Raw genomic sequence first — 11,227 nt, 5'->3', positions numbered from 1 at the left:
GAATATATCTTATCACTGTGTCTTGTATGTTATCACACTAACAGTTGGTGTAAAGAGATGAGAAGCTAGGTTATAGGATATATCTTATCACTGTGTCTTGTATGTTATCACACTAACAGTTGGTGTAAAGAGATGAGAAGCTAGGTTATAGAATATAACTTATCACTGTGTCTTGTGTGTTATCAGACTAACAGTTGGTGTAAAGAGATGAGAAGCTAGGTTATAGAATATATCTTATCACTGTGTCTTGTGTGTTATCAGACTAACAGTTGGTGTAAAGAGATGAGAAGCTAGGTTATAGAATATATCTTATCACTGTGTCTTGTATGTTATCACACTAACAGTTGGTGTAAAGAGATGAGAAGCTAGGTTATAGAATATATCTTATCACTGTGTCTTGTATGTTATCACACTAACAGTTGGTGTAAAGGGATGAGAAGCTAGGTTATAGAATATATCTTATCACCGTGTCTTGTATGTTATCACACTAACAGTTGGTGTAAAGAGATGAGAAGCTAGGTTATAGAATATAACTTATCACTGTGTCTTGTGTGTTATCAGACTAACAGTTGGTGTAAAGAGATGAGAAGCTAGGTTATAGAATATATTTTATCACTGTGTCTTGTGTGTTATCACACTAACAGTTGGTGTAAAAAGATGAGAAGCTAGGTTATAGAATATATCTTATCACTGTGTCTTGTATGTTATCACACTAACAGTTGGTGTAAAGAGATGAGAAGCTAATATATAGAATATATCTTATCACTGTGTCTTGTGTGTTATCAGACTAACAGTTGGTGTAAAGAGATGAGAAGCTAGGTTATAGAATATATCTTATCACTGTGTCTTGTATGTTATCACACTAACAGTTGGTGTAAAGAGATGAGAAGCTAGGTTATAGAATATATCTTATCACTGTGTCTTGTATGTTATCACACTAACAGTTGGTGTAAAGAGATGAGAAGCTAGGTTATAGAATATATCTTATCACTGTGTCTTGTATGTTATCACACTAACAGTTGGTGTAAAGAGATGAGAAGCTAGGTTATAGAATATATCTTATCACTGTGTCTTGTATGTTATCACACTAACAGTTGGTGTAAAGAGATGAGAAGCTAGGTTATAGAATATAACTTATCACTGTGTCTTGTGTGTTATCAGACTAACAGTTGGTGTAAAGAGATGAGAAGCTAGGTTATAGAATATATCTTATCACTGTGTCTTGTGTGTTATCACACTAACAGTTGGTGTAAAGAGATGAGAAGCTAGGTTATAGAATATATCTTATCACTGTGTCTTGTATGTTATCACACTAACAGTTGGTGTAAAGAGATGAGAAGCTAGGTTATAGAATATAACTTATCACTGTGTCTTGTGTGTTATCAGACTAACAGTTGGTGTAAAGAGATGAGAAGCTAGGTTATAGAATATATCTTATCACTGTGTCTTGTATGTTATCACACTAACAGTTGGTGTAAAGAAATGAGAAGCTAGGTTATAGAATATATCTTATCACTGTGTCTTGTGTGTTATCACACTAACAGTTGGTGTAAAGAGATGAGAAGCTAGGTTATAGAATATATCTTATCACCGTGTCTTCTATGTTATCACACTAACAGTTGGTGTAAAGAGATGAGAAGCTAGGTTATAGAATATATCTTATCACTGTGTCTTGTATGTTATCACACTAACAGTTGGTGTAAAGAGATGAGAAGCTAGGTTATAGAATATATCTTATCACTGTGTCTTGTGTGTTATCAGACTAACAGTTGGTGTAAAGAGATGAGAAGCTAGGTTATAGAATATAACTTATCACTGTGTCTTGTGTGTTATCAGACTAACAGTTGGTGTAAAGAGATGAGAAGCTAGGTTATAGAATATATCTTATCACCGTGTCTTGTATGTTATCACACTAACAGTTGGTGTAAAGAGATGAGAAGCTAAGTTATAGAATATATCTTATCACAGTGTCTTGTGTGTTATCACACTAACAGTTGGTGTAAAGAGATGAGAAGCTAGGTTATATATTATATATCTTATCACTGTGTCTTGTAAGTTATCACACTAACAGTTGGTGTAAAGAGATGAGAAGCTAGGTTATAGAATATATCTTATCACTGTGTCTTGTATGTTATCACACTAACAGTTGGTGTAAAGAGATGAGAAGCTAGGTTATAGAATATAACTTATCACTGTGTCTTGTGTGTTATCAGACTAACAGTTGGTGTAAAGACATGAGAAGCTAGGTTACAGAATATATCTTATCACTGTGTCTTGTGTGTTATCACACTAACAGTTGGTGTAAAGAGATGAGAAGCTAGGTTATAGAATATATCTTATCACCGTGTCTTCTATGTTATCACACTAACAGTTGGTGTAAAGAGATGAGAAGCTAGGTTATAGAATATATATCTTATCACTGTGTCTTGTATGTTATCACACTAACAGTTGGTGTAAAGAGATGAGAAGCTAGGTTATAGAATATATCTTATCACTGTGTCTTGTGTGTTATCACACTAACAGTTGGTGTAAAAAGATGAGAAGCTAGATTATAGAATATATCTTATCACTGTGTCTGGTATGTTATCACACTAACAGGTGGTGTAAAGAGATGAGAAGCTAGGTTATAGAATATATCTTATCACTGTGTCTTGTGTGTTATCACACTAACAGTTGGTGTAAAGAGATGAGAAGCTAGGTTATAGAATATATCTTATCACTGTGTCTTGTATGTTATCACACTAACAGTTGGTGTAAAGAGATGAGAAGCTAGGTTATAGAATATATCTTATCACTGTGTCTTGTGTGTTATCACACTAACAGTTGGTGTAAAGAGATGAGAAGCTAGGTTATAGAATATATCTTATCACTGTGTCTTGTATGTTATCACACTAACAGTTGGTGTAAAGAGATGAGAAGCTAGGTTATAGGATATATCTTATCACTATGTCTTGTATGTTATCACACTAACAGTTGGTGTAAAGAGATGAGAAGCTAGGTTATAGAATATAACTTATCACTGTGTCTTGTGTGTTATCAGACTAACAGTTGGTGTAAAGAGATGAGAAGCTAGGTTAGAGAATATATCTTATCACTGTGTCTTGTATGTTATCACACTAACAGTTGGTGTAAAGAGATGAGAAGCTAGGTTATAGAATATATCTTATCACTGTGTCTTGTATGTTATCACACTAACAGTTGGTGTAAAGAGATGAGAAGCTAGGTTATAGAATATATCTTATCACTGTGTCTTGTATGTTATCACACTAACAGTTGGTGTAAAGAGATGAGAAGCTAGGTTATAGAATATAACTTATCACTGTGTCTTGTGTGTTATCAGACTAACAGTTGGTGTAAAGAGATGAGAAACTAGGTTATAGAATATATCTTATCACAGTGTCTTGTATGTTATCCCACTAACAGTTGGTGTAAAGACATGAGAAGCTAGGTTACAGAATATATCTTATCACTGTGTCTTGTGTGTTATCACACTAACAGTTGGTGTAAAGAGATGAGAAGCTAGGTTATAGAATATATTTTATCACCGTGTCTTCTATGTTATCACACTAACAGTTGGTGTAAAGAGATGAGAAGCTAGGTTATAGAATATATCTTATCACTGTGTCTTGTATGTTATCACACTAACAGTTGGTGTAAAGAGATGAGAAGCTAGGTTATAGAATATATTTTATCACTGTGTCTTGTGTGTTATCACACTAACAGTTGGTGTAAAAAGATGAGAAGCTAGGTTATAGAATATATCTTATCACTGTGTCTTGTATGTTATCACACTAACAGTTGGTGTAAAGAGATGAGAAGCTAATATATAGAATATATCTTATCACTGTGTCTTGTGTGTTATCAGACTAACAGTTGGTGTAAAGAGATGAGAAGCTAGGTTATAGAATATATCTTATCACTGTGTCTTGTATGTTATCACACTAACAGTTGGTGTAAAGAGATGAGAAGCTAGGTTATAGAATATATCTTATCACTGTGTCTTGTATGTTATCACACTAACAGTTGGTGTAAAGAGATGAGAAGCTAGGTTATAGAATATATCTTATCACTGTGTCTTGTATGTTATCACACTAACAGTTGGTGTAAAGAGATGAGAAGCTAGGTTATAGAATATATCTTATCACTGTGTCTTGTATGTTATCACACTAACAGTTGGTGTAAAGAGATGAGAAGCTAGGTTATAGAATATAACATATCACTGTGTCTTGTGTGTTATCAGACAAACAGTTGGTGTAAAGAGATGAGAATCTAGGTTATAGAATATATCTTATCACTGTGTCTTGTATGTTACCACACTAACAGTTGGTGTAAAGAGATGAGAAGCTAGGTTATAGAATATATCTTATCACTGTGTCTTGTATGTTATCACACTAACAGTTGGTGTAAAGAGATGAGAAGCTAGGTTATAGAATATATCTTATCACTGTGTCTTGTATGTTATCACACTAACAGTTGGTGTAAAGAGATGAGAAGCTAGGTTATATATTATATATCTTATCACTGTGTCTTGTATGTTATCACACCAACAGTTGGTGTAAAGAGATGAGAAGCTAGGTTATAGAATATATCTTATCACTGTGTCTTGTATGTTATCACACTAACAGTTGGTGTAAAGAGATGAGAAGCTAGGTTATAGGATATATCTTATCACTGTGTCTTGTATGTTATCACACTAACAGTTGGTGTAAAGAGATGAGAAGCTAGGTTATAGAATATAACTTATCACTGTGTCTTGTGTGTTATCAGACTAACAGTTGGTGTAAAGAGATGAGAAGCTAGGTTATAAAATATATCTTATCACTGTGTCTTGTATGTTATCACACTAACAGTTGGTGTAAAGAGATGAGAAGCTAGGTTATAGAATATATCTTATCACTGTGTCTTGTATGTTATCACACTAACAGTTGGTGTAAAGAGATGAGAAGCTAGGTTATAGAATATATCTTATCACTGTGTCTTGTATGTTATCACACTAACAGTTGGTGTAAAGAGATGAGAAGCTAGGTTATAGAATATAACTTATCACTGTGTCTTGTGTGTTATCAGACTAACAGTTGGTGTAAAGAGATGAGAAGCTAGGTTATAGAATATATCTTATCACAGTGTCTTGTATGTTATCCCACTAACAGTTGGTGTAAAGAGATGAGAAGCTAGGTTATAGAATATATCTTATCACTGTGTCTTGTATGTTATCACACTAACAGTTGGTGTAAAGAGATGAGAAGCTAGGTTATAGAATATATCTTATCACTGTGTCTTGTGTGTTATCACACTAACAGTTGGTGTAAAGAGATGAGAAGCTAGGTTATAGAATATATCTTATCACTGTGTCTTGTATGTTATCACACTAACAGTTGGTGTAAAGAGATGAGAAGCTAGGTTATAGAATATATCTTATCGCTGTGTCTTGTATGTTATCACACTAACAGTTGGTGTAAAGAGATGAGAAGCTAGGTTATAGAATATATCTTATCGCTGTGTCTTGTATGTTATCACACTAACAGTTGGTGTAAACAGATGAGAAGCTAGGTTATAGAATATATCTTATCGCTGTGTCTTGTATGTTATCACACTAACAGTTGGTGTAAAGAGATGAGAAGCTGGGTTATAGAATATATCTTATCACTGTGTCTTGTATGTTATCAGACTAACAGTTGGTGTAAAGAGATGAGAAGCTAGGTTATAGAATATATCTTATCACTGTGTCTTGTATGTTATCACACTAACAGTTGGTGTAAAGAGATGAGAAGCTAGGTTATAGAATATATCTTATCACTGTGTCTTGTATGTTATCACACTAACAGTTGGTGTAAAGAGATGAGAAGCTAAGTTATAGAATATATCTTATCACTGTGTCTTGTATGTTATCACACTAACAATTGGTGTAAAGAGATGAGAAGCTAGGTTATAGAATATATCTTATCACTGTGTCTTGTATGTTATCAGACTAACAGTTGGTGTAAAGAGATGAGAAGCTAGGTTATAGAATATATCTTATCACTGTGTCTTGTGTGTTATCACACTAACAGTTGGTGTAAAGAGATGAGAAACTACGTTACAGAATATATCTTATCACTGTGTCTTGTATGTTATGACACTAACAGTTGGTGTAAAGAGATGAGAAGCTAGGTTATAGAATATATCTTATCACTGTGTCTTGTGTGTTATCACACTAACAGTTGGTGTAAAGAGATGAGAAGCTAGGTTATGGAATATATCTTATCACTGTGTCTTGTATGTTATCACACTAACAGTTAGTGTAAAGAGATGAGAAGCTAGGTTATAGAATATATCTTATCACCGTGTCTTCTATGTTATCACACTAACAGTTGGTGTAAAGAGATGAGAAGCTAGGTTATAGAATATATCTTATCACCGTGTCTTCTATGTTATCACACTAACAGTTGGTGTAAAGAGATGAGAAGCTAGGTTATAGAATATATCTTATCACCGTGTCTTGTATGTTATCAGACTAACAGTTGGTGTAAAGACATGAGAAGCTGGGTTATAGAATATATCTTATCACAGTGTCTTGTATGTTATCACACTAACAGTTGGTGTAAACAGATGAGAAGCTAGGTTATAGAATATATCTTATCACTGTGTCTTGTGTGTTATCACACTAACAGTTGGTGTAGAGAGATGAGAAGCTAGGTTATAGAATATATCTTATCACTGTGTCTTGTATGTTATCACACTAACATTTGGTGTAAACAGATGAGAAGCTAGGTTATAGAATATATCTTATCACTGTGTCTTGTGTGTTATCACACTAACAGTTGGTGTAAAGAGATGAGAAGCTAGGTTATAGAATATATCTTATCACTGTGTCTTGTATGTTATCACACTAACAGTTGGTGTAAAGAGATGAGAAGCTAGGTTATAGAATATATCTTATCACCGTGTCTTGTATGTTATCACACTAACAGTTGGTGTAAAGAGATGAGAAGCTGGGTTATAGAATATATCTTATCACTGTGTCTTGTATGTTATCAGACTAACAGTTGGTGTAAAGAGATGAGAAGCTAGGTTATAGAATATATCTTATCACTGTGTCTTGTGTGTTATCACACTAACAGTTGGTGTAAAGAGATGAGAAGCTAGGTTATAGAATATATCTTATCACTGTGTCTTGTATGTTATCAGACTAACAGTTGGTGTAAAGACATGAGAAGCTGGGTTATAGAATATATCTTATCACAGTGTCTTGTATTTTATCACACTAACAGTTGGTGTAAAGAGATGAGAAGCTAGGTTATAGAATATATCTTATCACTGTGTCTTGTGTGTTATCACACTAACAGTTGGTGTAAAGAGATGAGAAGCTAGGTTATAGAATATATCTTATCACCGTGTCTTGTATGTTATCAGACTAACAGTTGGTGTAAAGAGATGAGAAGCTAGGTTATAGAATATATCTTATCACTGTGTCTTGTATGTTATCACACTAACAGTTGGTGTAAAGAGATGAGAAGCTAGGTTATAGAATATATCTTATCACTGTGTCTTGTGTGTTATCAGACTAACAGTTGGTGTAAAGAGATGAGAAGCTAGGTTACAGAATATATCTTATCACTGTGTCTTGTGTGTTATCACACTAACAGTTGGTGTAAAGACATGAGAAGCTAGGTTATATATTATATATCTTATCACTGTGTCTTGTGTGTTATCACACTAACAGTTGGTGTAAAGAGATGAGAAGCTAGGTTAATAGAATATATCTTATCACCGTGTCTTGTATGTTATCACACTAACAGTTGGTGTAAAGAGATGAGAAGCTAGGTTATAGAATATATCTTATCACTGTGTCTTGTATGTTATCACACTAACAGTTGGTGTAAAGAGATGAGAAGCTAGGTTATAGAATATATCTTATCACTGTGTCTTGTATGTTATCAGACTAACAGTTGGTGTAAAGAGATGAGAAGCTAGGTTATAGAATATAACTTATCACTGTGTCTTGTGTGTTATCAGACTAACAGTTGGTGTAAAGAGATGAGAAGCTAGGTTATAGAATATATCTTATCACTGTGTCTTGTATGTTATCACACTAACAGTTGGTGTAAAGAGATGAGAAGCTAGGTTATAGAATATATCTTATCACTGTGTCTTGTATGTTATCACACTAACAGTTGGTGTAAAGAGATGAGAAGCTAGGTTATAGAATATATCTTATCACCGTGTCTTGTATGTTATCACACTAACAGTTGGTGTAAAGAGATGAGAAGCTGGGTTATAGAATATATCTTATCACTGTGTCTTGTATGTTATCAGACTAACAGTTGGTTTAAAGAGATGAGAAGCTAGGTTATAGAATATATCTTATCACAGTGTCTTGTATGTTATCACACTAACAGTTGGTGTAAAGAGACGAGAAGCTAGGTTATAGAATATATCTTATCACAGTGTCTTGTATGTTATCAGACTAACAGTTGGTGTAAAGAGATGAGAAGCTAGGTTATAGAATATATCTTATCACTGTGTCTTGTATGTTATCACACTAACAGTTGGTGTAAAGAGATGAGAAGCTAGGTTATAGAATATATCTTATCACTGTGTCTTGTGTGTTATCAGACTAACAGTTGGTGTAAAGAGATGAGAAGCTAGGTTATAGAATATATCTTATCACAGTGTCTTGTATTTTATCACACTAACAGTTGGTGTAAAGAGATGAGAAGCTAGGTTATAGAATATATCTTATCACTGTGTCTTGTGTGTTATCACACTAACAGTTGGTGTAAAGAGATGAGAAGCTAGGTTATAGAATATATCTTATCACTGTGTCTTGTATGTTATCACACTAACAGTTGGTGTAAAGACATGAGAAGCTAGGTTATAGAATATATCTTATCACTGTGTCTTGTGTGTTATCAGACTAACAGTTGGTGTAAAGAGATGAGAAGCTAGGTTATAGAATATATCTTATCACAGTGTCTTGTATGTTATCAGACTAACAGTTGGTGTAAAGAGATGAGAAGCTAGGTTATAGAATATATCTTATCACTGTGTCTTGTATGTTATCAGACTAACAGTTGGTGTAAAGACATGAGAAGCTGGGTTATAGAATATATCTTATCACAGTGTCTTGTATTTTATCACACTAACAGTTGGTGTAAAGAGATGAGAAGCTAGGTTATAGAATATATCTTATCACTGTGTCTTGTATGTTATCACACTAACAGTTGGTGTAAAGAGATGAGAAGCTAGGTTATAGAATATATCTTATCACCGTGTCTTGTATGTTATCACACTAACAGTTGGTGTAAAGACATGAGAAGCTAGGTTATAGAATATATCTTATCACTGTGTCTTGTATGTTATCACACTAACAGTAGGTGTAAAGAGATGAGAAGCTAGGTTATAGAATATATCTTATCACAGTGTCTTGTGTGTTATCACACTAACAGTTGGTGTAAAGAGATGAGAAGCTAGGTTATAGAATATATCTTATCACCGTGTCTTGTATGTTATCACACTAACAGTTGGTGTAAAGACATGAGAAGCTGGGTTATAGAATATATCTTATCACAGTGTCTTGTATTTTATCACACTAACAGTTGGTGTAAAGACATGAGAAGCTAGGTTATAGAATATAACTTATCACTGTGTCTTGTATGTTATCACACTAACAGTTGGTGTAAAGAGATGAGAAGCTAGGTTATAGAATATATCTTATCACCGTGTCTTGTATGTTATCACACTAACAGTTGGTGTAAAGACATGAGAAGCTAGGTTATAGAATATATCTTATCGCTGTGTCTTGTATGTTATCACACTAACAGTAGGTGTAAAGAGATGAGAAGCTAGGTTATAGAATATATCTTATCACAGTGTCTTGTGTGTTATCACACTAACAGTTGGTGTAAAGAGATGAGAAGCTAGGTTACAGAATATATCTTATCACTGTGTCTTGTGTGTTATCACATTAACAGTTGGTGTAAAGAGATGAGAAGCTAGGTTATAGAATATATCTTATCACTGTGTCTTGTATGTTATCACACTAACAGTTGGTGTAAAGAGATGAGAAGCTAGGTTATAGAATATATCTTATCACTGTGTCTTGTATGTTATCACACTAACAGTTGGTGTAAAGAGATGAGAAGCTAGGTTATAGAATATATCTTATCACTGTGTCTTGTGTGTTATCACACTAACAGTTGGTGTAAAGACATGAGAAGCTAGGTTATAGAATATATCTTATCACTGTGTCTTGTGTGTTATCACACTAACAGTTGGTGTAAAGAGATGAGAAGCTAGGTTATAGAATATATCTTATCACTGTGTCTTGTGTGTTATCACACTAACAGTTGGTGTAAAGACATGAGAAGCTAGGTTATATATTATATATCTTATCACTGTGTCTTGTGTGTTATCACACTAACAGTTGGTGTAAAGAGATGAGAAGCTAGGTTATAGAATATATCTTATCACTGTGTCTTGTGTGTTATCACACTAACAGTTGGTGTAAAGACATGAGAAGCTAGGTTATAGAATATATCTTATCACTGTGTCTTGTGTGTTATCACACTAACAGTTGGTGTAAAGAGATGAGAAGCTAGGTTATAGAATATATCTTATCACTGTGTCTTGTGTGTTATCACACTAACAGTTGGTGTAAAGACATGAGAAGCTAGGTTATATATTATATATCTTATCACTGTGTCTTGTGTGTTATCACACTAACAGTTGGTGTAAAGAGATGAGAAGCTAGGTTATAGAATATATCTTATCACTGTGTCTTGTGTGTTATCACACTAACAGTTGGTGTAAAGACATGAGAAGCTAGGTTATAGAATATATCTTATCACTGTGTCTTGTGTGTTATCACACTAACAGTTGGTGTAAAGAGATGAGAAGCTAGGTTATAGAATATATCTTATCACTGTGTCTTGTGTGTTATCACACTAACAGTTGGTGTAAAGAGATGAGAAGCTAGGTTATAGAATATATCTTATCACTGTGTCTTGTGTGTTATCACACTAACAGTTGGTGTAAAGACATGAGAAGCTAGGTTATAGAATATATCTTATCACTGTGTCTTGTGTGTTATCACACTAACAGTTGGTGTAAAGAGATGAGAAGCTAGGTTATAGAATATATCTTATCACTGTGTCTTGTGTGTTATCACACTAACAGTTGGTGTAAAGACATGAGAAGCTAGGTTATATATTATATATCTTATCACTGTGTCTTGTGTGTTATCACA

Source organism: Tachypleus tridentatus, chromosome 3 (genome assembly GCF_004210375.1).
Source record: "Tachypleus tridentatus isolate NWPU-2018 chromosome 3, ASM421037v1, whole genome shotgun sequence".
In the NCBI taxonomy this organism is placed as follows: Eukaryota; Metazoa; Arthropoda; class Merostomata; order Xiphosura; family Limulidae; genus Tachypleus; species Tachypleus tridentatus.
This window is presented reverse-complemented; position numbering follows the sequence as displayed.